Raw genomic sequence first — 27,978 nt, 5'->3', positions numbered from 1 at the left:
GTTGTCGATACGATACATGAACGATACAGGTTAATTTTGAACGATACGTTTCGATTCAGAGATTTAGTCGATACGATACAGGAACGATACAGGACAGGTTAATTTAGAACGATTCGATTCAATGATTTAAAATCGATATAGTAACTATTTATTTACCCAAAAAATCTGTGTGAAAAATAAATACCTGGATACTGGATATAAAGCCCTCTTTCCCTTTTTTCTTCTTAAAAGTACTTAGTATTGATACAATAGATTTTTTGCATTGCAAAACGATTCGATACGATTATTTGCATTGCAAAACGATTCGATACGATACAAAGTCAAACGATACGATATTTTGCTGTTTGCATATCGATATAGTAGATCGTTGAAGATTCAAAACGATTTTTCGATGCAGTTACTATATCGTTACACCTCTAGTTTTTAGCATTGAACATTGAAACATATATTTATGAATAAAAACTTCATTTCTGTTTGCCTTTTAGGCTTTGTAATCACAAATTGCACAGGGCAGATTAGTGACATATTAAATCATTTTAAACTATTAAAAATAGTGGAAATAGCAGATCTATTCTATATTCTATTTCTGCTATTTAAAAAAAATATCTGAACGTTTTTCAACATGGAAACGATTATGACGATTGTGCAAAATAATTGCGACTATCTCAAATAATTGCGATTAGACGATTATGTAATAATTGTGACAAATAGGCTAGCACAGCATTTATGTTATACAATTTCAAGTTTGGCAAATGTGTACTCTGTGTACAAAATATTAGGAACAAGTCGGTACTTGATTTCTGTACTGTATTTCACCTTTCACCTAGATTCGCCCAGTCAGTCTATTTTTAGGGGAAAGTAAGATGTTCTCCAGACAGTGTTTCTCAATGAGTAGCAAAGGACTTGGGTGTGAAAACAGAATAAAGACATCAGTGTAAGAGGCCCCAAAAATGGCTGACGTTGTATGTCATTTCTGCTGCCTCGTTTCCTCCAATCAAGAAGACATGAGGAGGAAATGCTTCAGCAGTTTCCCTTGGCAGAGTGAGTAAACCAGTAAACTGAAGAAGGGGCTCAGGCCCTGTGATGACCAAGGGGCCAAACCCATTGGTGAGCAGAAAAAGAGAAAATATCTAAGACTCTTGGGCAAGAAAAAACAGGAATAAAAAAAAAGGACTGAATCAGCTGAACTTGGGTTGCAACTAAGCCCCCAAACATATTGACAGCATTTCCCAGGAACAGGGAATATGAAGAAAAAGAAGAACACTTTGGATGAGGAGGAAATAATGTTAAAGGGATAGTTCACCCAAAAAATGTTTTTTCTATGGATTAGTCACCCCATGGAGACTTGAATTCATGGTTATTTTTTTGTTTTTGTCGCATTCCTAAGCCAATAATTTGATGACCAGCAGACCGGTAGGCAGCGGTTCCGGTAGGAGACACAAAGGAGACTCTTTGCGTCTCCTACCGGAACCGCTGCCGGTCATCAAAAAAATATCCATGAAAATTCAAGTCTCCATGGGGTGACTAATTGATAGAAAGAAAGTCATTTTGGGGGTGAACTATCCCTTTAAGTCAGACCTAATAAGGGAAGACCTTATAAGGGAAGATAAAACAGATACAATCCAACCATCCCCCCCTCTGTAAATGGGCCTCCATTAAAAATACCATTTGCTCAGCCCCCGTGTAGTAATGACTTATCGGAGAGGGTCTTTCTCAGAACCTTTACACAGCCTAATAGTACCAATTGTTGGTTTCATCATCAGACATCAGGGAGGTGCTGTGAATGGTCTGGGTTAGAGACACATGCACAGTAGAGTCCGTTATAACCATCTGTACTAGATCAGTATTGTTAACCCATTCAATCCAGGAACGCATCATGTGTCATTCCAGATTTCTTCGGCTATTCAAAAAATAGCAGATCTACAAGCTCATAGCGCGGCACCGAGTGCCGCGCTATGAGCTTGTAGATCTACAAGCTCATAGCGCGGCACCGAGTGCCGCGCTATGAGCTTGTAGATCTGCTATTTTGGAAAAATCATGAAAATGTGGGCAAATCTTTGAATATATATATTTTTTTTTAAAGCGAACATTTGTAAAATATCTTGTTCCAGGGACCCCCCCAGAAGTAAAGATTTGAGTTACAAATGTTCGTAAGTAGCCTGACAGCCCGTCGCGGGTTTGAGTGCCGATCCCGACGCCCTTTTCTGCATCTCTCTCCTCATTTCCTGTCAGCCTAGCCTATCCTATCAATAAAAGGCATAAAAAATCTTTAAAAATATATATATACACCGTATATTCAAAGATTTGCACACATTTTCATGATTGTTCAAACATAGCAGATCTACAAGCTCATAAGTAGATGCTATTTGTGAACAGCCAAAGTATAAAATAATGGTTATACTGTAGCTCAAATCTACAATGACACAAAATGTCACAGATGCGTTCCCAGATTGAATGGGTTAAAGCCGGCTCAGCAGTAAGATCTCAGCAGAGTTCTCTCTCTTCTCTTTGCAGGCATACTGGGCGTCCTTAATAAAATGTACTTTGGGCACAAATTAAATGTTCACAACCACATCCAGGCCAAAACTTTGATTCCTGAAACATTTCTCTAATCCACTTTCAACATGGTTTTTCCAAAATATTTCAAAATGTTCTAAAATGAATAAAATAGAAGATCTACAAGCTCACAACGTGTCGCACCACGGTGCGTTGTGAGCTTACAGATGGGCTATTTTTGTTATTCGGGGAAGAACAATAGGGCTTAAGTGGTTAATGCTACTTAAGGGCGGCAGTGGCTCAGTAGGTAGAGCGGCCGCTTGGGAACCGGCAGGTTCCCAGTTCAATGCCGGGCTCTCCCATAGTTGGTGTCGAAGTGTCCTTGAGCAAGACACTGAACGCTTGCGTGGTTTCCTCCGCCGTCGGTGGGTGAATGCGTGTGTGAATGGGTGAATGTAATGCACATCGTAAAGCCCCTTGGATAAAGGTGCTATATAAATGCACCCGCAGCGCAAATCCTGCCAGGCTGGGTTGCCTACCCAGGGCTGTGTCGCCATCGGTTATAGTGCCACTATGAGGCCAAAAAGAATCAGTGTGACAGTTCTCCCTAAGCCTAGTGGGAATGTGCTTACAAAGTCACTATGACGCGTTGTGAGCTTGTAGATCTGCTATTTTCACCATTTTAAAACAATGCGTTCATTTACCGTAATCAAGGCAAAGGTTTGAAATAATGGTGATTATTACTATGGTCATATCTCCCGGTCCTGATCTGAACCACATATTTTTGGAAGGTCTATACGTGAGATCTCCACAACTATTTTAGATTATTGTTGGCAGCACAGAATTTGCTGTTACAAACCAACCAACACTTACAAAGAATTGGGGTTTTGCCCATGCTGAGCACGCATGACAACACAGCGGTTGGGATTTAAAATGTCTCCTGTGCTCAGGCATCCGTGCTGCTATAATTAGGATTTGGAAAACGGATGACAGAAACAGAAGTGTGGAAGGATCCATCAAAAGGGTATGATTGATCACTGGCCTGTTAATTCAAGGGTAAGCACTGAATTTCCTTGAATAAAGATTCTAATTAATTAATTAACATTTCCCCACACTTAGCTACAATGCAACAATGTAAAATTTAAAAAGGAACACTTCACTAATTTCAACGTTTCTTCGCATTATTGGGCCCCATTGGAGGGCACAATTAGGTGGGCAGGTTTGTCATTTCCTTTTTTCCTCTATTTTTTTTATTGATAGACTTAGGTAGGCAGGTTTCTGAACGGTCCACAGCCCTATACTGTAGGTATGTAATTGAATTAAATGGTAAATGTGGACCACAACAAGCTAAATATTTAAGTAAAAGGAATGCTGTGGTGAATAAATGTGGTGACTACTGCTGTTTACAAGTCACAGGGGAACAGAACAGTGAAATCCTCAGTGTTCATTTAACTCAGAGTGTACAAATGTATTCATTAACTTGGCTACATCTGTACACTTTTGGAGTTACAAATGGATAAATTCTAAAAAAAAATATTATTACATACTGTGTAGCAACTAGTGTGACAACTCTGCTCTTCAAGGACATTTTCTGTGCTTGTGCGTACCTCACGGTTACATGGAACTGAACCAGCCACAAGAACACAGAACATTCACTGTTTATCTTTTGTTGCTGTCACTAATGCTTCATTCTTATTGTTTCGCTGTTTAAAATGCTACTGCACCTTCCCATAAGTTTCATCTGTACGCTGTACCCATAAATATATGCCAAATTAACTTCTCTGCTCAGCGATACGTCTTCAACCTTGAAAGAGATTTATTTTATTAAACATTCCCCACATTCTGAATAAATGCCAGCGCTCCTGCAGGTTATTGCACGCCAAGTTCAGTCTGAACATCAAAAAGCATGCAGCATTGTTGGACTTTCACATACTGCTGTAAAACCTAAAACATTTTCTATTAAGCTTATGTCTACAATTCATTATAAACATATTTATAATGCATTATAATGTGCGTTATGATTATGGTTGTAAGCACTCATAAATACTACTCATGCTGCTTTGTAACAATCATTTTTATAATGGGTTTTATAAGGTATTGTATTGAGATATGGCATCATAAAAAGATACTCCATAATTGCTAATAATCATTCAGACTTTTATAATGCATTATAGTGTGATTATAAGTCAGCATTTAACTACTTAAACCCCAGCATCGGTATCGCAGGAAAATAGCAGATCGACAAGCCCACAGGCTATTTTCAGCCAAAGCTTTGCCCACAATAACAGAAAACAGAAAATATACTAGTGTTGAGCCCTGAGGGCCTCCGGTTACCCATGTGGGCTTTAAGTGGTTAAGTCTCGAAGGTATTTCCGTCAAAGTTCCTGTTTTACGCCCGTTGTTGAACTATTGGGGTGAAGTATTATTGGCTTCTTGACAGCCCAGAGGATGGTTTGCTGTGCACTGGGCCATCAGAAAGGCTAGAAACTCACAGAGGCCTGTGTCAACCCTTCAATGCCGTTACGCCTTGTCAAATCATAACCCTTTCACTCCGGGAACGCATCTGTGTCATTTTAGAGTCGAGCTATAACCACTATTTTAATACTTAGGGCTATGCAAAAATAGCAGATGTACAAGCTCGTAGATCTGCTATTTTTGAAAGATCTTGGAACATATTTTGAATATACGTTTTAAAAGCGAACATTTGTATCTCAAATCTTTGCTTCTGGGGGGTCCCTGGGGGTCCCTGGAACAAACATATTTTACAAATGTTCGCTTTAAAAAATATATATTCAAAGATTTGCACACATTTTCACGATTTTTCAAAAATAGCAGATCTACAAGCTCATACGGTGCCGAGCTTGTATATCGGCTATTTTTGAATAGCCAAATAAATCTAAAATGGCAGAGATGCGTTCCCGGATTGAATGGGTTAAAGGGATGTTGTGTTTAATGGTAGGGTATGAACACGGTTTGCTCTCTGATGCAGTTCCACATTGCATCCATATTAAAAACACTATCTGTCCGATAGCGACAAAATTAACCCATTCAATCCGGGAACGCATCTGTGTCAACGAGCTATGAGCTTGTAGATCTGCTATCGGAAATTGGAAATACTCAAGCAAAGTACAAATACCTCAAAATTGTACTTAAGTAAATGTACTTAGTTACTTGTACAAAGGTTGTCCAATTTTAATTGCAGAATGTCACAGGCATTGTGCACTCGGCAGTGCCAGGTGCTTGGGACATTGTTCAGAAGCAGCACCATGTGCTGAGGTTGCGCTTTGCTTTAGGACACACAGGTTTTGTGTTGCTATGGTCTACAATTGTCTACTTCAACACACCTGGTCCCACAATAACTCTCGCACAGGGACCGAGCCAATGCTACGTATGCCTCGCCACATGTTATGTTGAAAGCTATCGGACAGTTAGTGAATCTGTGTTGTGTCTACTACACAATGTTGGAGATGACATGTATGCCGGTGCCTTACCCATTATCCCTAAACTTATTTGCCTTGTTTTACTATTTTTAAAAACATTTTCAAGTAGTTCAAATAGCCGATCTACAACCTCACAACGTGTCGATGTAGATCGGCTAGTTGAACTATTTGAAAATGTTTTTAAAAATAATATAATAATACAAAAAGTTTAGGGATAATGGGTAAGGCACCGGCGAAAATAGGGCCCCTACTATCTTACACTAAATGCAACAGCTTAATTCTGGTATTTTAAACTGAAAACTGCAGTATATAATTGAACTCTGAAAACAACAGTGACATGGGACAAACCAGTCGGCTATTGGTTTGTGTATAGATTATATAGATCATTTCTTGTTGGTCTATATTAGCATAATATTTAGGACGGGTCTGACATATATTAAGGAAACTACACAGATCAGCCAATATTAGAATAAATCCAAAAGCACGCTTGAGCACCGGATCATAACTGTGATACCCCCATACAACCAAAATATATAGGACTTCCTTGAATCAGTCAGTCAACCTACCAACTTACTCAAGTTTGAAAACATGTGTGCACTTCAGGGCAGGAATTTCATGGAGGCCATGAGGGCCGTTGCCCCTCAGTTTGGCCTTCTGCCCCTCAAAAAATGATATGCCCTGAGGCCATCGCGGCCTTGTCCCTAAAATGACAAAATTCCAGGCCTGGTGCACTGCAAATCCCTAGTTTATGAATAAAAAGCTATGAAAACATTTATATTCATCACAGCTTAAAAAACATGTTTTATTGCAAAAATCCAATTAGAGCATGTACGCTACATCAGTGGTTCTCAAACTTTTTCATGTCAAGGACCCCCAAATTGACACTTATTAGCCTGCGGACCGCCATTTGAAAAGATATGAGAAGGACCCCCATAAGAGAAGAGTTTTACGGCTCTAGCAGTGATTTTCAACCATTTCCATTTCAAGGACCCCCAGTTTGACATGCATTAGGCTACAGACCCCCATCTAATGGCATTTCTAATCTCTGGGACCCCAATTTATATTGTAAAAATCAATGTTAATTTAACTCTGAGAGTGTACCGTTCCATTTGGTTCCATTTGTAAACTCTCAGAATTACAGACCCATAAGGGTCCAGTTGGTTCCTAAACTATACCCCTGGAACTCCCTCAAGGACCCCTGGGGGTCCCCGGACCCCACTTTGATGGGCTACGTCTTCAGCAGAGTGCACAGACTGTACAGAATTAAAAGGCATACATATTTTATGCATTTCCAAGGACGTACTAACTAAGCCAACACGAAACCAATACAGTACACATGTAGCTGACATTTGGTACTGGTTTACGTGAGAAAGTCCTAGAGCTGGGGTGGGAAACGGGTGAGGAAAGTTGACTTCAGGGCAACTGAACTTGAGACGAAGAGTGAGAACATTCTTCAAAGCCTATCTGAGGGAGGGGCCCCCCTTCTGAGTCAAAAATAACAAACTCGAAATGGAATTGAGTTTTTCACATGAACAGGCTGCAGCCTACATTTGTGGAAAGGGTTTTTGAGGATCATTTTTGCCTTTTGGCAAGGCAGATAAGTTTGAGAGGCAAAAGCATTTTTCTAAAAGAAGCCTATCCGATGTGTTTTTTTTAACCTTTTGCAAGAAGCGATAGGCACTGGCACACACACACTGTACACGTACACGCGCACACTGTACACACACACACACACACACACACACACACACACACACACACACACACACACACACACACACACACACACACACACACACACACACACACACACACACACACACACACACACACACACACACACACACACACACACACACAGCCTTGTGCTACAAATCACATGCATTTACTGCATGCATGACAGGTACATCCAGAATGATGGAGTGAAGATGAATTTAAATGGAGGCTGTATTGTTCAGGCAGATTTTTTTTACAAAAGACAGCGGGAACATCAATTTGCTACTGAATCATTCACCATTACATAAATAGCACGCCATTGTTGCTGGCAAATTGTAACCCATTAAGACCCGGGAGCGCATCTGTGTCATTTTAGATGTCTTTGGCTATTAAAAAATTGCAGATATACAAGCCCATAGCGTGGCACAGAGTGCCGCGATATGAGCTTGTAGATCTGCTATTTTTGAAAAAAAATCTTGAAAATGTGTGCAAATCTTTGAAAAAAATAAAATAATAATTACCGGTATACGCGGACAAATACATCATCACATATATCATTGAGAACCACTGATATTATAGCAACAAATAAGAAGCACAGATTTGAGTTAAAAATGTTCACTTTAAAAATATATGTATTCAAAGATTTACACACATTTTCACAATTTTTCTAAAATAGCAGATCTACAAGCTCATGGCGCGGCACTCGATCTACAAGCGCCATGAGCTTAGAGTAGATCTGCTATTTTGTAATAGCCAAAGAAATCTAAAAATGACACACAGATGCGTTCCCGCCTCCCGGTCTTAATGGGTTAAATGCCATTACAATAATAGAGACACACGGGGACTACAAATTTCACGCCCACTTTTGAGACAGCGCCGCTACTCGAGGTCCGTTAGAACGATGAACTGCAGCTGCCAATGCATTCCCTATGAGAGGATATGAAAGTTAGCCTACTTTTTAAATTATCCTGCATTAACTGAAGACGATATTGATTTAAATAAAAATATGTTTCCAAATGTATGGAGTGTCTTTGTTTCACATTTAATTTGCCACTTTAACGAGTTACCCATAATGTTAACACAGCAGAGGGTAGACAGCAGACAGACAAGTTGTCGCATTTCAGTGACATCACTGTCTTTACGAGCGCCGAGCGCCGACCAGTGGCGTACCCACTGTAGAGGCAGGAGAGGCGGTCGCCTGCCCAACTAAGATCTCGCCTCCCCTAAAAATAAAAAAAAAAACGAAAATGTGTCATTGCGTGCTTAATGTCCTCAAAGTCACGCATCCAACAAGCTTTGAACTAGCCTCGATCTCCAGGCTTTTATTGCTTAGTTTTGCTAAAAAATAAAAGCCTGGCCCAACGATAGCCCGTACTGGGTATGAGGAAGTGTTTCACTTCCCAACCAACCAGAGTGCAGTGGGCGTCGCTCGTAATGTTGTGTTAACGGGGCGGGGGTTGACGGACAGATCGGTGAACCAATGGGATCAGCCGCAGTTTCTCGCCGGCTCTTTACACCCGCCCCTTTATACACGAAATCAGGAGGGTTGCAGCAGGCTAGCTTTGAACTGAGCAGATTGGACCTTCTGTTCCAGAGATAATGACCAAAACCTATTGAAAACGGCCACTTTCGCCAGTTTTCTGGGTATTGAAAACCTCAAGGGATGCGTCCGTGACGTATATACCATGCGACCACTTAAACTCTGGATCTCCGATGCTAGCGGTTTTGACATACTGATGGAGTATATTATAGTATATTGTGGGTAGTATATCGAGATGAAAGATATGGGACATTAAAAAGGACAAATTAAACAAATGGGACAGATTATTAGAGCAAAAAAAAAATCCCTACAGCCTCAGTAGTTAACCAGTGAAATGACGGTATTTTACAATGCCTCTCATAGAGATTGCATTGAGAGCTGCAGTTCATCGTTCTAACGGACCCCGAGTGTCAAGAGTGGGCGTGGATTTGTAGGCCTTCCGCTTCCGGCCGTGTGTCTCTATGTTTCCCAAAAACTGCTCTGGCCTAGCCAGACCATAGACCCCGCCCACTCTCTGAGTGGACTGCTCCTCTTGGTCTGGTGTCATAATGTGAGCCTTTGCCTTTTCACGGTCGAAGAAAAACCTGTCAAATCAGAGTCGGAGGTGGGGGTGGTCTAACGACAAGCCAATTAGCAAATATCTGCTAAAACAAGCTGTGCGATGACGTCAGATGTAGGCGGAGCCGTGGATCTCTTGTGATTGCTTTAGGGAAATTTGAATCCCCCCCCTGGTAATCGCGGACACTGCAGCCAATGTCAGACTGAAGCTCCACGCAGCTTCAGGCTGATAATCAGGCTAGCTCTGGCCAGAAGGATGCATTTTGGCATTTTCAATTGCAGGAAGAAGAACCTGCCGCATTAACAGTGTGTGGTGCTGTGTCCACTGTCCAGTTTGTGAAGGGACAAATATATAAAACAAAGGCTCAATTAAAACATGGCATAGATTGTGGCGGCTTTGGTTGGAATCAAACTCATGCTAGTGTAGCCTCATGTCAAGAATAGCCTCAAAATACAGGCACCTGGATTGCCCGCACGCCATAAAACACAATTAACATTTTATCAATGATAAGCAGCACCCAGACATTTACATGATCTGAGGGGGATAGCCGTGCCTTGTATACTGTACATATTCAATCCACGGAGACACACACACACACACACACACACACACACACACCCCCCCACACACACACACACACACACACACACACACACACACACCCCCACACACACACACACACACACTCTTTGACATGGCGTGCATACACGTTAATTCACACACCTGCTTCCACTCCATACCATGTAATGTTCTGTTCATTAAGTGGGCACTGGGCACTCATCAAGCAGAAAACAATGGGTCTGGAGGGGTGAAACTGGGTCAGGTGTCATGAAGGATATATCCCCCCATCTGGGCAGCCCATTAATCCCTGAGGAGTAGGCTTTAATGGTACCATCACATCATCACAGTGTGAATTTAATACATAGTTTTGGTTTGATGAGAATTTAAAAAAAAAAGTGGGCAAAGTCACACACATTTTAGCAATGATGTTTATTGCACCAATGTTTCCATTTCAAATCTGACATCAGGGAGTGAATGACAAATGCCATGCATAATATGTAGGCTAAATAGACCTGAGACAAGAGACATAGATGAGAATCAATTAACCAACAGATGGTGGTCAATTAGCAAACAATAACTAAGGAAATGTCAAAACTGAACAGTACTGCTAGCTAACAGTGTAAGAATAGAAGGACAAAATACATTTCCATCCAAAGTCGTCTGGCTGCAAATCAGACATTTTAATTGTAAATACACTTTTCTCAAATTGTCGCTGTCGGGCAAGAAACCGCGGCTCCATATTACTACCCTATTTCATCATACAAGGGTGTCACACTGCGACGTGTTGTGAGTCATGAGCTTTTCACTACTTTTAAATGTCTTTAAAACAATAAAAAATGAACAATTTGGGACATACGGTTTCCACCTAACAGTGATGAAATGCTGGATGCATAATTTTGGAACAAGCTCCTTCATGCCATTCAGAGATAGTTCATGGAGTCTGCTCAGGGCAGTTCAGAGCAGGGAATAATGGATTTACAGTGGTGGAAAGTAACTAAGTACATTTACTCAAGTACTGTACTTAAGTACAATTTTAGGTATTTTTTACTTTACTGGAGTATTTCCAATTTTCTGTACTTTTACTTCTACTCCAATACATCTCGGAGGCAAATATTGTACTTTTACTCCACTACAATTATTTGAAAACTTTAGTTAGTTACTTTGTAGATTTTGATTATCATTACAAAACATACATTTACTACCAGCCATTTCAAAATAGCTGATCTACAAGCTCGCGACGCATTGTGAGCTTGTAGATCTGCTATTTTCAAAAGATATTTATACATTTGAAACCTTGTGAAATGGGATATTCTGCATAATGAGTACTTTTACTTTTGGTACTTTAAGTATATGTTGATACCAATACTTTTGTACTTTTACTCAAGTACATTTTGTATTCCGGACTTTTACTTGTAACAGAGTATTTCTATATTGATAAGCTTCTATGTGGGGGACTAGTGAACTCACCTGAAAAAAAAAAAAACATTTCATTGGAAGTCCGAGTGCCGCGCTATGAGCTTGTATATCTGCTATTTTTTAATAGCCAAGGCTAAGTGGTTAAAATGATTGTGACGCTATGTTAACTAATTTTGCTGGGGACCCCCTGGTACCCCGCCCCAGGACCACTGATTGAGAACCACTGCACTTTATGGAGTGTGATTTTGGACACAGAGACGGCGTCTGTTCCCAGGAAAAAAATGAGAAGGGAAATGACAACCTGTGACACCGAGCACCTGTAAATCTACTTCTACTGTGTTACATTGTTCTCCTTTGAAAGAAGGTAATTACTGAATAGTTTGGATGACAGCCTGTATTGTACAACGTACAAAAAGGAAGGATATCAGGTTGAAGTAACAACTTGAAAGAAATCTGCAGGGAGCTACAATGTTTCATAGTTGTGTTGTTGCTGATATTTTATTTTTAGGCATCTTTTCAAGACAAGGATAATCAAAACCACTTCCACCAGACAGTTCACATTCTTCATATAGTTTAATACATTCTCTTTGATCGGTGCCTTATTAAGTACCCATTAAGACCGGGAACGCATCGGTGTCATTTTTTTATTTTTTGGGCTATTCAAATATTTGAATATATTTTTAAAGCGAACATTTGTAACTCAAATCTTTGCTGCTTCTGGGGGGCGTCCCTGGAACACATTTTTCAGATGGGGGTCCGCTGCCAAATACATATAATTTTAGGTGGTCCTTGAGTTTGAGAACCAGATTATAGCAACATACGTAAAAAAAAAAAAAAAAAAAAAGGATTTAGAAGACATTTTGTAGTAACAAATGTTTGCTTAAAAAAAAATAATTAATATATATATATATATATATATATATATATATATATATATATATATATATATATATATATATATATATATATATATATATATATATATTCAAAGATTTGCACAAATTGTCATGATTTTCTTTTTTAAATACAGATCTACAAGCTCAGTACGCGCTATGAGCTTGTATGCTATTTTTTGAAAAGCCAAAGAAATCCAAAAATTATACAGATGCGATGCCGGTCTTAATGGGTTAAAGAAAGGTGGTGTGCAGTTGTCTTAAAACAAGCTGCAACAAAAGTGGTTCACCACAAACAGCCAGGGGTTGAGTCTGGGTTACAGGATGGATGCAGGCTCTCATTGTGCAGAATAAAGGACTGTGTCCCTTTATGGTTGATAGCACATATTGTGCTCTCTAGGTGTATTTACTCCTGGAGAGCACATTAAAATTGTGCAACACCTGAGATACAAACCCGGGTCTCCTGCGTGGGAAACCAAACATCTACCACTATAGGTCAAGAGCAAGGTAATCCCCCCTTGACCATGGGGGAGATAATTAGGCTTCTGGATTACAGGCTGAGCTACTGTGCTACTCAAGGATCTACCCAGAAAAGAGGATCTACCCAGAAAAGAGGATCTACCCAGAAAAGAGGGACCATGGAGCAGAAACAGGTGGACTGGAGCAAGGGGAAAGAGCTGGACACCCTGATGGACTTCAACCCATTAAGACCGGGAACGCATCTGTGTCATTTTAAAGATGTCTTTGGCTATTCAAAAAATAGCAGATCTACAAGCTCATAGCACGGCACCGAGTGCCGCGCTATGAGCTTGTAGATCTGTTTGAATCAAAGCCTATGATCTCAGATGCTCACAAAGAAGCAGAATGGATAGATATTAAGATATCTATCCATTCTGATATTAAGTCAATATGGGAGGACACAAGTTGCCTCCTTTCAAACATCTATTACTCAGATAAAAGGAGTAGTTGCTCCTTGGATACGGATCATAATTCCAAAAACTTGCATTGGTCATCTAAGCTAAAACGCAACTGTTATAATATTTTTTTTGGTTGAAATCTATCACTAGTTTTTGAATCATCTTTGCATTACTCCTGTTTAAATCAAACCTTTGCTTGAGCCTAACAATGTGTGAGATTGTTCATTTTGTCACATTTCAACAGAAACTCTTGCCAGTTGAACATAATGCTTCATGACTTAACATTCTCACATTATAGTGCAGTCTGTGACTGATTTCTCATGCACAGACACTATCCACACACATGATGACAACAGCCTCAGACCACAGAGCAGAACCCAATTCCCAGAATTAGAAAACATATATCTCCTGGTAAGATATGATATTCCAGGAAAGGAGCCTAGTTTGATGTGAGGACATTGGATATACAGCTCAAGGAAAATGTGTTTCAATAGTAATATTCAGCAGCCATTGGACTAATCAGTTAAAAAAATGATGTCCCTATCATCACCAATCATCACAGTAATGCACCGGCTTTCAAATACAGAATTGATCTTCATTTCCACGGCAAAAAAAATCAAACATTATATATATATTATATTATATATATATATAAATATATAATATTTATTATTTTGTGTCTTATCTACAGTATACATTCTGCTACTGTGATCATCAGTCTTATCATGTTACGTTATGTATTGTGTACTGGACAAGTTAACAATTAAGAACTTAATGGGCACACCAACTAAAGGCCTGTCACAATTATTTCATAATCATCTAATTGCAATTATTTGAGATAATCACAATTATTTTTGCGTAATCGTCATAATCGTTAACCTGACTCCGTCAAATGGAAGAAGCTTGCGACACACATTTTGTTTCACAGCCTACTTCCATCTGAGACTCCGGTCGCAGAATCGATGACAGACGGCGTTTTCACTTTACTCCCTGAGCAATCCCAGACCTCCTTCCTGAAATCAAATGCAAATGAGATTTCCGGAGGGAGGGGGGTTTACCAGGCTACATAATCGTCTCCATGTTGAAACATTTTCACACATTTTCAAATATAAAAAAAAAAAAAAAGCAGAAAAAAAGCAGAAATAGCTGATCTACAAGCTTACAATGCTTGTAGATCAGCTATTTCCACTATTTTACATTACTTTTACATACTATTTAGCAATATGTCAATAATTTCTTTGCATATTTAAGTTATTTGTCATATCTGCCCTGTGCATTTTTTTATTACAAAGCCTAAAAGGCAAACAGAGATGTAATTTGTATTAATATGTTCCAATGTTCAATGCCAAACACACAATTCAATCGTTAAATCGCAATTATTTGTGTGACAATTAAGCGTCAACTTAAATATGTAATGGTGACAGCCCTAACACCAACTGATTCTACCTAAAGAACTCCTGTTCTGCAGCTTGACAAATAAAGACACACAGCCAAGTGGAGCTCAGAGATACAGTTACCATGCTGATTGCTGATGCCACCCACATAGCCAGTCCAACTGTCCACAGCCCACACATGACTGTGAAGTGCTTAGGGATCACTTGGGAACATACCATTAGTCTATATTAAGCCTTTCTTTAACTTTTTTCAGCAGCATGTAAATACCATGTCTGTGGCATTCCTTTTTGTTTAGACCTGAGGGCGATTCTAAAAACGCCTTCTAAATCCTAACAGCTTTATGCTGTCCCGGATCGAAAGGTATTAAGATGTATAGGTTACAACAGGTCTAAATGGGTTAATGGGAAAACATTATAAGAGGTGTAAATTCGATGAACTTGAAGGCAACAACAGCTTATTTTCCCCTTGTTCAGCATCAGCATCATTCAGCTCACACATGTGAAACAGCAGAATGATTTTACATTCCAACACGTCAAACATTTAATAAACAATTGAAAGGAATGCACTGTAACAGCTAGCATTGTGTCCGTAGAATAATTCACGGTACAGTATATACTGTAGGTTATATTACTGCAGACCATTTTTCAGGCATACTGTGAGCATACAGTGGGGTTGTTTGAATGTTCACCTAAATTGTTGCTCACGCTACACAGTCTACAGTCTATCTATAGAAAAGTAAATGCCTGCTCGCTAATCTAAAAAAAGAGTGAAATAAGCATTGCTTTGATAAAGTCCACAATGTCCATGCTTTACTTCCCCTCAATTCAACCTATAATGGTGTCTGTCTTCTAAACCCTCTCGCCGTCTGTCTAAGAACTAGTAAACATAAACAATGGCTGAGGTAGCTGGTGGCTAGAATCCTGACGGTCTGTCTGACGGCCTGGCAGGGATAAGGGAAAGTCATTCTGATGTTGGCTGCTAATTATGTGCAGCTGATACAGTGGCTCGGAAAGGAAACGGCTGACATAGGCATCCGTGGCATGCAGGCACATGGGGCAGGAGGCTATTGTTATATAGTGTGAACGAATGGGACCTCATCGGTACAGTACCTTGATTTTTCAGCACTTTCATTTGTCATGTTAGTCACTGAACTGAAACTCTTATGCAGAGCGACTAATAATGAGTGCAGCGCACAGTAAGAATTCAGTGTCTTGTTCAAGGACACGGGTGCAAGGAGTAGTGCATGTCCTTCTGGGTGACCACGTTTCAAACCACTATGCCACTCTCCCAGCTTTGCTCTTTTGCGTTTTACAGCCAAGCGGGAGACCAATGGGCAAATATTATTTGCCTAAATATTATTAGCCAAGCGGGAGACCAATGGGCAAATATTATTTGCAGGGTGCCATCTGCATGTCTGGGACAAGGGTACTTCACTGCCATCTGTATCACCATGTGCTGATGCCACACACTGAGTTGTGTCCTCAGCGTGATGTGTCCTCAGTGAGATGCAGTATGACCACTGTGTGTGCCAGGGTGGGGGGTCAGGGGCACAAATGCATGTTTTATCAGGGGAAACTGGGCTTATATCTTTAACCCTTTAAGTCCGGGAACGAATCGGTGTCATTTTAAGATTTCTTTGGCTATTCAAAAATAGCAGATATACAAGCTCATAGCGCGGCACCGAGTGCCGCGCTATGAACTTGTAGATCTGCTACAGTATTTTTGAAAAATCGGGGAAAATCGTGAGATATATATTTTTAAGCGAACATTTTTTTACTCATTTTACAACTTCTGGGGGTCCCTGGCACAAAATATGTTGAGTTGGGGGTGCACGGCCAATCGTTAATGTTACTGTACCTCCTTACTGTAATATATATCACGATCATTTTGGGTGGTCCTTGACATGAAAACGTTTGAGAACCACTTACAGCAACATAAGTTTTTTCTAAAAATTAGGATTTAGAAGACATTGTAGAATCCCCCAGAAGCAAAAATTTGAGTTACAAATGTTTGCTTTAAAAAATATATATTCAATGATTTGCACAGATTTTCCACGATTTTTCCAAAAAAATAGCAGATCTACTGCTATTTTTGAATAGCCAAAGAAATCTAAAAATGACACACAGATGCGTTCCTGGTCTTAATGGATTAAGAGACAGCTTTGCCTGTCATTAATCAAATTTTCTGTTAGCCCTTACTGAGGAACAGCAAAAGACACAGTGACACAGACAGCAGCAGAGAGGTCAGACAAAAACACTTCCGAGATGAACTCCATCATGTGGGTCTCGAGGTCCACATGGGAACGGCGTGGCAGCCGTCTATGATGTGTCTGACGTATGACTTCAGATTTGGGCATGGTTTCAGCCCGATCAGAGCCCCAAATATATAAAATTACGTTATTTCAAAAAATACAAATATAAAACAAATGAGTCTGGAATCTCTGTGTGGAACCTGCATTTCCAAGGGGCGAATAAAAAAAATGCCTCTGCCAAATATTTGCATACTGGGCCCTGATTGGTGCCCCATAACTTCGGGGCCAGGGAAATCCAATCACAACCGAGCAGGGCCAGACTAACAGTGCCGAGGGCTATTTATCTACAGACTGCGCCACCGTGCCCCCTTATGATTACAATTCATTATTGTTGGCTTTGATGGGGAAGAAATTGTTTTATTGCACTTAATGCATCTGATATTAATGTCTACTCTAGAACATTTTCAACTGCAGCAAAACAAAGTATATGTTGTAGATTGGTTGACAATTGTGGAAACTGACCTGTTACGGTTACTGACCAGTGGCTTTGATACCCAGTATGGTGGGAATATTCCCACACTGTCTTTTCCTTCCAGAAGGAAAGGAACACAAGACACCCCGTTCTAGAGCAAGGGAGGTACTGTTACCTACTATCAGAAAGGAGCACTTTGTCTGAATGCTTGTCTTTGAAGAGTGCTCAAGTTCCAAACTAACAAAGGCAACATGCCATGCCTTCTGATGTTCATAAGAGCGTATTGCTATCAATTAGCTTGCAGAGTAATTTCCTATTTCTCTATTAAAGACAGAGGTGCACTGTGCACAAGTATTTGAACACTTTCTATTGTACATTGTACTGTTTTAGGGCTGCACAATAATTAATTTGTAATGCTGTAATGCTGTGTATATGGTGTGCAATACAAGCTTGTAAGCTTATCATATAAACAATAATCATGTTAGTTAAAGTTGTATTACGTAACTTTTTCTGTGAATAAAATGCAATTTTGTCTAATCAGTATGGTAGGGTATGTTGATACAATATAACTTATACAATCGGGGTGGTAGTATTTGGTCTCCCTGCTCTTCTATTGAGACATTTATATCCTGTCTAGGTTGGACACAACCTTTGCCACGATCCTGTTTCTGGTTAGACATGCATTTTGACCTGAAAGTCAAACTTCTATTTGTCCCCTGAACAAGCAGGCAGGCTTCATTAGCTCAGTGGTAAAAATGTCAGCCCTTGTGCAGGAGACCGGGGTTTAAATCCAGGCTAGAAGAGGAAAGTTCAGCTTCACGCACAAGGGGAAGGTACAGTAACATTAACGATTAATGATTAATAATAACATTATTAATCATGTGGGATTTATTTTGTGTCTGATTCTTAGAAATTATTTCTAGATTATACAGTAGATCGATAGTAACCACCAAGAAAATAGAGAGTTGCAGCCCTATATATTTTTTTGTACTACGCATTTCTCTATTTTATCATCTTTTGTTGGCATTAGCTTTGACCTTGGCAGGCACTTGACTAATTTATTCTGATTCCAATTACATCACTGAGGACCATGAAAGCATCTGCTACAAGCCATAAATATGTGTGCATATCTTGTATGTTATCTTCTACTGTAGGTTAAATAGCTGAAATGTAAATATTATGTTCCAAATAGTGTTGACTTGCAGTGGTCCAGACCCCCCTCTGTGTTCTTTGTCTGCTAGTGGTAGATACAGTGGTGTGGTTTGGCACACTCATGTTACTCATTGTTTGGAGGATACAGGTCCGGTGTCCTTACGGATGGTGGGCATGGTAGATGGGTGCTTTGGAAGGGTAAAGACAGAGGGAGAGACACTCCCACGGGACAGGAAATAATAACAGACCATTCCTGACAGTCAGTCTTCCGGACCCATGTGTTATTTTGGATAATTCTATCATGCTGTGGCCTCTTATTTACGTTAATGGTGATCCACGATCCTACATGCAAGAGGACCGGTTTCACAGCTGTAGACATTTGTCTCTCTCTTAAGCACATGCTGACAACTAAAATCTGGCATGTTTAACAGAGGAATAGCGTTCTTCAGTCGGTTAGTTAGTTGATCCCCTGAGGAGTACTTAAAGAAGGCAGGTATAAGCTTAATATTCTTGGACAAATATAATGTGCTAAGCTGCATGTCAGCACAAAGCCTGGAAAATACAACAAAATCAATAAAAGATGTTAATGCTATATGTAGATACTGGCAAACGGCCCTTAGCAGAAGCACTGCTAAATGTTGTTGTGACTATTTTAGTTTATCTGTGCATGAGACTATGAGTGAAGTGTAGGGAAAGTAAATCAGCTAATTTAATACCACAAAAAGTTCTGAGCACAGACACTTAAACTAAGAGCAACATCACCGATATTTAACGTGAATCACGTCGTTCTAGAGAGACGACGTGAAAATATCCCCAATCACATTCGGTGCCCTCAGCGCTCACCCTCACTGAAAAATCTCTGCCAGCCTACGTAAAACATGTCGTTTACAACACGTTGGCTGGCAGAGATTTTCTGGTGCCTTTGAGAGCGAGTTCATGACAGAATGAGCCGACTCGTTGTCAAGGACCCAGGTAATCTCAACGGTGTGTGTGTGTGTGTGTGTCTCTCTGTGTCTGTGTCTGTGTGTGTGTGTGTGTGTGTGTGTGTGTCTGTGTGTGTGTGTGTGTGTGTGTGTGTGTGTGTGTGTGAAAAGTGACCAGTAAGAGGATTAGTCTTGTGGACACAGGTGCATTCCACTGAATTCTTCCCAGTTCAAGTCAATCATATCCCGTTGTGAAAGAACAAATATAGCTCGCTAATAGACTTTCCCGAAGGCCAGATTGTGACCTACCTTTTAATTCAAGTTTATAATTAAACATTGTATCTTGATCAGACCTGTCACTTCTCTTCAAATTTGAATATTGCAATACTCTCTTCCTAACATGTATTCTTGCCAACCTCAAAACATTTCACTTCAACCCTAAGTAACAACAGCACAAAAATGTTTCTATCTCTAAAAGGTAGGGCAAGTGATATTTTTTGGTAAACATTTTACCAAAAATGTTTTTGTTAAAAAGGTTCAAGTACTATATTGTGATACTAATCATTGCTACAGAGCGTTTGTTCGGTCACAGGGGTCTCTCCAGCTCTTTAGTAAACAGAATATAGTACATTTTCAGGTAGGTGACAACATTCAAGCCAATCAGGAGACAGCACTGAAAATGCATTTTATGTTTAATAAAGAGCTGGAGAGACATGGAGACTCCTTTTACTGAACAAACACTCTAAAGCAATGAGTACTATCAGAATATAGATCTATTTAACACTTATTTTAACCAAAGTAAATCCCTACCTTTAGATAAATCATCTGACTCTATAAATTAAATTCTTCATCAGTCTCTTTATTAATGCAATAGAAAAACAACTACATTTGCTTAGTTCCAGTCAAAGAGCCATTGTATTTTGTGAAGTGTGCATTTGACCACTTCTGTCACCAAAACGACACTGTGCACTGTGGTGTGCAGGATACTGGCACAGTTGCCAGTGAGTGTTAGTTTGACTGAGTAAAAACGTTAACGATCCATTTAAGGGTCAATTTTCATTCTGAGTTAATGAACCCTCAGGATTTTGCAGTGCACTTGATCAACATGTTGTTCACATCATCCACTTGCTCTATAGCATTGTCAAAAACAAGTGGCAAAGTAGTCAGAGAGAATGGCTTGTAACCCTAGAACCACTGCCTATAAATAAAAAACTAAATAAATAGAACAGACACGGAAACTCTACTAACTACAAAAATATCTATGTTACCAAATCACTCGTAAACTGCTGTGAATGAGTGGCAAATGCCTTAACCCCTTAATCTCTATTAAATGCCATCGCACAATGATCTACAAGGGTTCCGAGTGTGTGTATAGCTGCTATTTTCGGTTGAAAGTTGTTAAATAGCCAAATTATTCAAATAGATGTGTTCCAATGTACCTGTCCTGTACACTTTCTGAGTTAAATGACAGATTGTATTGTGTATATGAATCAGAATCAGTTTTATTGTCACATCACAGGTTTACAAGGTAAAAAAGTGGGTGAAATTCGTTTTTGTACATCGTTCCCATCGCAACGTTAGTTTCCATAGAAAGAAGAGGGGGGGGGGGGAGAAGAAGAGGGGGTGGGGGGCAAGTGGGAAGGAGATCAAAACAAGAGAGCAACAGAAGGCCAGACAAGTTATATGGGGATTCACACATGGAATGTTCTGAGTAGATGCAATTTCTGACACTTTATTTAAATAGCCATGAAAATACAAGGAGATATTTACAGTATTCAACCACTTCCCAGTTCCCAGCCTCTGGGAAAAATGGGAAAGAACTGGGAAGTTCCCAGAGGCTCAAGTTGCTCAACCATGGGTAGAGTGAACAAAAATCCAGTGGCATTATAAATTCATGAAAATCCTAATCGATGGGGCTTATGAGTGGTGGTGCACATGACAGAGCACACAATACAATTTCCATCATCAAATGCATGTCCAGTGGGCTACACATATTATGTGGGGGTAACCCATATTGACTCAGCAGCCTGTGTAGGTTACTAGGAGTAGCCTACAATACAAAGCAGCCAGACTGATGAATCAAACGACCATTCCTTCTGATATGATAATAGTTATTAGCCGCAAGCAACTCTTAGATTTTATTTTTAATATCTGGAATCTAGAGTTGCAATACCAACCCTTGACAGCCCATACATCCAAACAGAAAGGTCCTATCTGATTGTATTGAATTAAACAACGTTGAACTCACCAACATTGCAGCTGTACGGAAAGCTTGAATTATCCTCTTTCTATCTGCATTCATAAAAATCATTGAGTGGAAATCACTCAATGGTCCTGTGTACCACCTGTTTCTAAATGTCACATAATGCAGGAGGCAGCAGGACGTTGCGTTATTGAAAACGAGCGCTTCCAAACTCTGACACAATTTTCACCTGTACGGAATTTATTGACAGAAAGTAGCTCATAACAATAACATGTCTTCGATGGATTTTTATGAAACAAAAACTTTGCAGATAGAAAGAGGATAATTCAAGCTTTCCGTACAGCCGCAATGTTGGTGAGTTTAAAGTGATAGTTCACCCCCAAAATTGTCTATCGATTAGTCACCCCATGACATGATTTTTTTTTGTCATCAAATTATTGGCTAAGGAATGGGACAAAAGCTAAAAAATATATATGAATTCATGTCTCCATGGGGTGACTATTCCATAGAAAACTAGAAAAAGTGCTCCTCGGAGCACAGGTCTCCGCCAGGTCAGGTAGAATCGGCCACCTGGTGGTGCTATAACAGGCCCATGTGAAAACTGTGCCAGAGATTAGCTGTTCACAGACAGAAAGACGGACGGACAGGGTGCAAAACATACTCCCTCGCCATGCTGGAGACAAAAAGTATTTTTGGGGGTTAACTATCCATTTTAAGACAGGACTTTTCTGTTTGGATGTATGGGCTGTCAATGGTTGGCATTGCAACTCTTGATTCCAGATATAAAAAATTGAATCTAAGAGTTGCTTGCGGTTAAATAGACATAGGAGGCACAGTGACAGGGCACGTGGGAGATACATAGTAAAATACTGTATGCAAATTAAACAAATGTCCTCAAAGGGAGGAGACGCCTACATGAAAGCCACGGTCCACATCATGGGCGTGTCCTGCTGACTGCTTATTTTCTTGAGCCTGTAATGTTACACGACGAGACCTGAGAGAAGTAACGTGATGTAACGCGAGCCTCTACTAAACGGACGAATACGGTTTATATTAGCCTAATGGACACAACATAGACACTGCCTTAACGCTATGCAACCTTAGCCTTGGATCAAGACTATCATAGATGTATTTTTGTATCAATGTTGACATTTTTATAATATATACGATAGTCTTGGCTAGCACCCCCCTGTGCGTCCTGTACTTTTACTGGTACAGCCCGTACTTCTCCGTCCACGTACAAAATAAATATATAACGTGCTTACCCGGTTTCCCCGAATGTTAAACAGCGCTGCGGAATCTTTGTGCAATGTATTAGTCCGTATTTTTAAATTAATATGCGCTTTAATCCTGTCTGTGGCCAAACGCCATTTACCCCCCTTCGTTTACTTCCTGTTTACATTGTGTAATACCGGCGTTCACCGGATGCGCCCCGTCACTACCGCCGATTGAGGTATACGGGGACCTTCCGACAGAATCCCGGCACAGACGGGATTAAAACACTTCATTACTGAAAAATACGGACTAATACAAAGACTCCGAAGCGCATTTGGGGCAACCGAGTAAGACCTTATATATTTTTTTTGTACATGTACGGAGAAGTACGGGCTTTACTGATGAAAGTGCAGAACGTACTGGGGGGTTGCTAGCCAAGACTATCTTAGATATAAAAAATGTCAAAATCGAAAAAAATAATACATCTATGATAGTCTTCATCCAAGGCTAATACAACCTGTACCAATGAAAACGTAAAAAAACACGTTACTCTCTACGATTATGTATAAACTAAGGTATCCACACATCCATAACACTCACCTCACCTGTCCGAAGGCTTCTTCCACTTCTATCTCTTCCAACGCCCGGGGTCCCGTTTAAGTTGTGATCCTCTCCTCAGAACAGAGAACTAGTCCACCCTCACACAAATCGTCCTCAAACTGCACCGTAAAGGTAGTTAAACGGGTGGGTGGTCTGGAAACGATGTGATCAAAACGCTGTGTAGCCAAAACAGCCCCAACAAACAACGAAAAACAACAGAGACCCACCGTACCGTCCTGTCAAGGACGAGTACTAGACTAGGCTGATGGGAGGAATACGGTTTCTCTCTTCTTCTTCTTTTTTCCAGTAAATGATGAAAAGTTCCGTATAGCTACAGGGCTGTATGCAGCTTTGATCTAATTGTTCTGTGTCATGTTGTTCACTTTAGTAGTCCCAAGGTTTTACGTCCGCTTCAGCGCTGTCCCTGTAGAAAGCCAGCATGCCGTGTGTGTGAGTGAGTGTGTGTGTGTGTATGTGTGAACACCGGGCGAGTCATTCAGTCGGAAGAGCAGTAGGAGGAGTTAGGTGTCCTCTTGTACAGTGTGAGAGCGTAACCAAGCAGTCAGCATACTGTACAGAGCAAAAATAAATAAATCATACAGTATAGAGCAAAAAAAAATAATCATACAGTATAGAGCAAAACATAATAATAAATCATACAGTATAGAGCAAATATATATATATATATATATATATATATATATATATACAGTATATAGAGCAAAAAAATAAATGTATCACACAGTATAGAGCAAAAAAAATATAATCACACAGTATAGAGCAAAATAATAATAATCATACAGTAAAGTGCAAACTTTTCATGTCAAGTACCCCCAAATTGACACTTATTAGCCTGCGGACCCCCATTTGAAAAGATATGCCAGGGACCCCCATAAGAGAATATTTTTGAGAGTTTGACATGCATTAGGTACGGATCATACAGTAAAGTGCAAACTTTTCATGTCAAGTACCCCCAAATTGACACTTATTAGCCTGCGGACCCCCATTTGAAAAGATATGCCAGGGACCCCCATAAGAGAATATTTTTGAGAGTTTGACATGCATTAGGTACGGACCCCCTTTTAATAGCATTTCTATCTCTGGGACCCCAATTTATATTGACACTGAGAGTGTACATTTGTACACTCTCAGAGTTACAGACCCATACGGGTCCATTTTGTTCCGAACTATCCATCATTTAGCTGGGGACCCCCTGGAACTCCTTTAAGGAACCCTGGGGGTCCCAGGACCCCACTTTGAGAACTAGTAGGGGGTACTAAGTGAAAAATCGTTACGCGGCGGATAAAAGCATGAAATTTGATACAGATGTCCCTTGGGTCATCCTAAAACATCCTAGAAGGGGTGCCCAAAAAAATCTTAAACAGGAAGTGAGTTATGGACAAAATCCAAAATGGCCACCTAAACTGTTGACCGTTGACTCAAAAGACACCAAAATAATCTCCAAAAAGCATAAAATGTGGCACACATGTCCCTTGGGTCATCCTAAGACATCCTAGAAGGGGTGCCCAAAAAATTCTGCAACAGGAAGTGAGTTATTGACCAAATTGAAAATGGCCGCCTAGTGTTGTCGATTGACTCAAAAGACAACTAAAGAATCTCCAAAAAGTATAAAATGTGTCACACATGTCCCTTGGGTCATCCTAAGACATCCTAGAAGGGGTGCCCAAAAAAGTCTTCAACAGGAAGTGAGTTATTGACTAAATTGAAAATGGCCGCCTACAGTGCTGGCGATTGACTCAAAAAGCCTACAGAATCTCCAAAAAGCATACAATTTGGCACATATGTCCCTTGGGTCATCCTAACACATCCTAGAAGGGGTGCCCAAAATAATCTGAAACAGGAAGTGAGTTATTGACTAAATTGAAAATGGCCGCCTACAGTGTTGAAAGATGATGCAAGATACCTAAAGAATCTCATAAAAGCATGAAATGTGGTACAAATGTCCCTTGGGTGATCTGAACGCATCCTACAAGGGGTGCCCAAAAAGATTTTAAACAGGAAGTGACCGCCTAAAGCAGTTGACACAAAAGAAAACATAAAGGGACGTCATAAAAGTGTATAATTTGGTACGTACATTGAGTGCTTCTTAATATATCCTAGAAGAGGTTATTTATTTGCTTGTTTATTAAACTTTTTAGGAAGGGACCATGTTGAAGAAATTCTAAATGGCTGTTTAAACAGTTGACCATGGCAGTCTGCATATTATGCAGACTCAATACGACAGGTTATGCAGTGCATAACCTGCCGTATTTTGTAGTCTACCTTCTGTTTTCATTTCTACATCACTTATTCATTTTACTTTCTGCATTATTTTTTTATTGTACTCTTTGAATCTTCTTTATTTATCTAACTCTCTGCATATTCTTATTTATTTTACTCTGCATCTTATCTTACTCTGCATATTCTTATTTTACTCTCTGCATCTTATTTATTTTGCACTCTACATCTTCTTGCTTGTTTTACACTCTATCTTCTCATGCATTTTCTTCTTGATCATTACTGTTTTTTTGTGATTAGTGTTTAGTAACTAGTACATGTATTCATGTGTGCCATTTCGCAATTACCAGCACATTGGCATAATGCTCTGCAAGGTAACCCAGCATCCCGGCATCTACACTTTCTCGAACAGAAGGGCTCAGCTTTGCAGCCACACTTGAGTTCTCTACAAACTTAAGCAGCCTCTGGCAAGAGTGTCCATAAAGGTGTCCACGAATCAGCGACTTTAATCCATCCATATTTGTCAGGAGATGGTAGAGATTGCATAGCTTTCAGGCTTCTGGACCAAATGCCAGATTGGCTGCTCGATTTGAATATTGTAGCAGTGCAGCCCGTGTGGGAGGAGTGTTTTCCATTGAGAGACTATTAAAAAAAATGTTGGCACCCCTTAGGATGCATTCAGATCACCCAAGGGACATTTGTACCAAATTTCATGCTTTTATATGAGATTATTTTTTATGAGTGTCTTTTGCATCGTCTGTCAACACTGTACACGGCCATTTTCAATTTAGTCAATAACTCACTTCCTGTTTCAGAAAATTTCAGGCACCCCTTCTAGGATGTCTTATGATGACCCAAGGGACATGTATGCCAAATTGTATGCTTTTATGAGATTCTTTAGTTGTCTTTTGAGTCAATCGACAACACTGTAGACGGTCATTTTCAATTTTGTCAATGACTCACTTCCTGTTTAAGATTTTTCTGGGCACCCCTTCTGGGATGTCTTGGGATGACCCAAGGGACATGTATGCCAAATTGTATGCTTTTATGAGATTCTTTAGTTGTCTTTTGAGTCAATGGATAACACTGTAGGCGGCCATTTTCAATTTTGTCAATAACTCAGTTCCTGCTTAAGATTTTTTTGGGCACCTCTTCTAGGATGTCTTAGGATGACCAAAAGGACATGTGTGCCAAATTGTATGCTTTTATGAGATTCTTTAGTTGTCTTTTGAGTCATTCGACAACACTAGGCGGCCATTTTCAATTTAGTCCATAACTCACTTCCTGTTTCAGATTCCTTTGGGCACCCCTTCTAGGATGTCTTAGGATGACCCAAGGGACATATGTGCCAAATTTTATGCTTTTTGGAGATTATTTCGGTATCTTTTGAGTCAACGGTCAACAGTTTAGGTGGCCATTTTGAATTTTGTCCATAACTCACTTCCTGTTTGAGATTTTTTTGGGCACCCCTTCTAGGATGTTTTAGGATGACCCAAGGGACATCTGTATCAAATTTCATGCTTTTATCCGCCGCGTAACGATTTGGCCATTTTTTGTGCTTAGTACCCCCTACTAAACCAATGGTATAGTGCAGTGGTTCTCTTTTTGTATCAAGGACCCCTAAAGTGATAAATATTTGGCCATGGACCCCCATCTGATAATGTTTTGTGCCAGAGACCCCCAGAAGAGAAGATTTGTGTTGAAAAAATGTTAAATGATTCAACATTTTCCACAACGCTGTCAAGATGTTTTAAAAAATGTTAAAAAATAGCAGATCTACAAGCTCGCAGCTCTGCAAGCTTGTAGATCTGCTATTTTTGAATAGCCAACGTATAAATGGATAAAGTGGTTATAATTATTGGGATGCTGTATCAACAAATTTTGCTGGACCCCTGGGGTCACTTTGAGAACCAATGGTACTATAGAGACAATTTTTGTTCAATTTGGACCCAAAAATGGGGGGTGCATTTAAATACCTTCTTTTAAATGTA

At 39.9% G+C, this 27,978-nt stretch overlaps 2 protein-coding genes across 8 annotated transcripts in view; one reads left to right on the top strand and one right to left on the bottom strand.

The window, feature by feature from the left end:
- Positions 1 to 24,208, bottom strand: part of LOC308085066 (glycerophosphodiester phosphodiesterase domain-containing protein 5-like) — a 116,254-nt gene extending 92,046 nt beyond the window's left edge. For 6 of the 7 annotated variants that reach the window (XM_080428106.1, XM_080428105.1, XM_080428108.1 and 3 more), the window contains exon 1: positions 23,755 to 24,208. The gene's annotated coding sequence lies outside the window, so the exon portion shown is untranslated. Of the gene's footprint in view, positions 1 to 23,749 lie in introns of all 7 variants that reach the window. The other variant, XM_080428107.1, reaches the window with a different exon arrangement.
- The window catches only part of LOC308085076 (tsukushi-like), a 147,164-nt gene that overhangs the window by 36,189 nt on the left and 82,997 nt on the right, over positions 1 to 27,978 (top strand). The window lies entirely within an intron of this gene.

Source organism: Gymnoscopelus braueri, assembly GCF_963280865.1.
Source record: "Gymnoscopelus braueri genome assembly, chromosome: 5".
Lineage (NCBI taxonomy): Eukaryota > Metazoa > Chordata > Actinopteri > Myctophiformes > Myctophidae > Gymnoscopelus > Gymnoscopelus braueri.
This window is presented reverse-complemented; position numbering and strand designations above follow the sequence as displayed.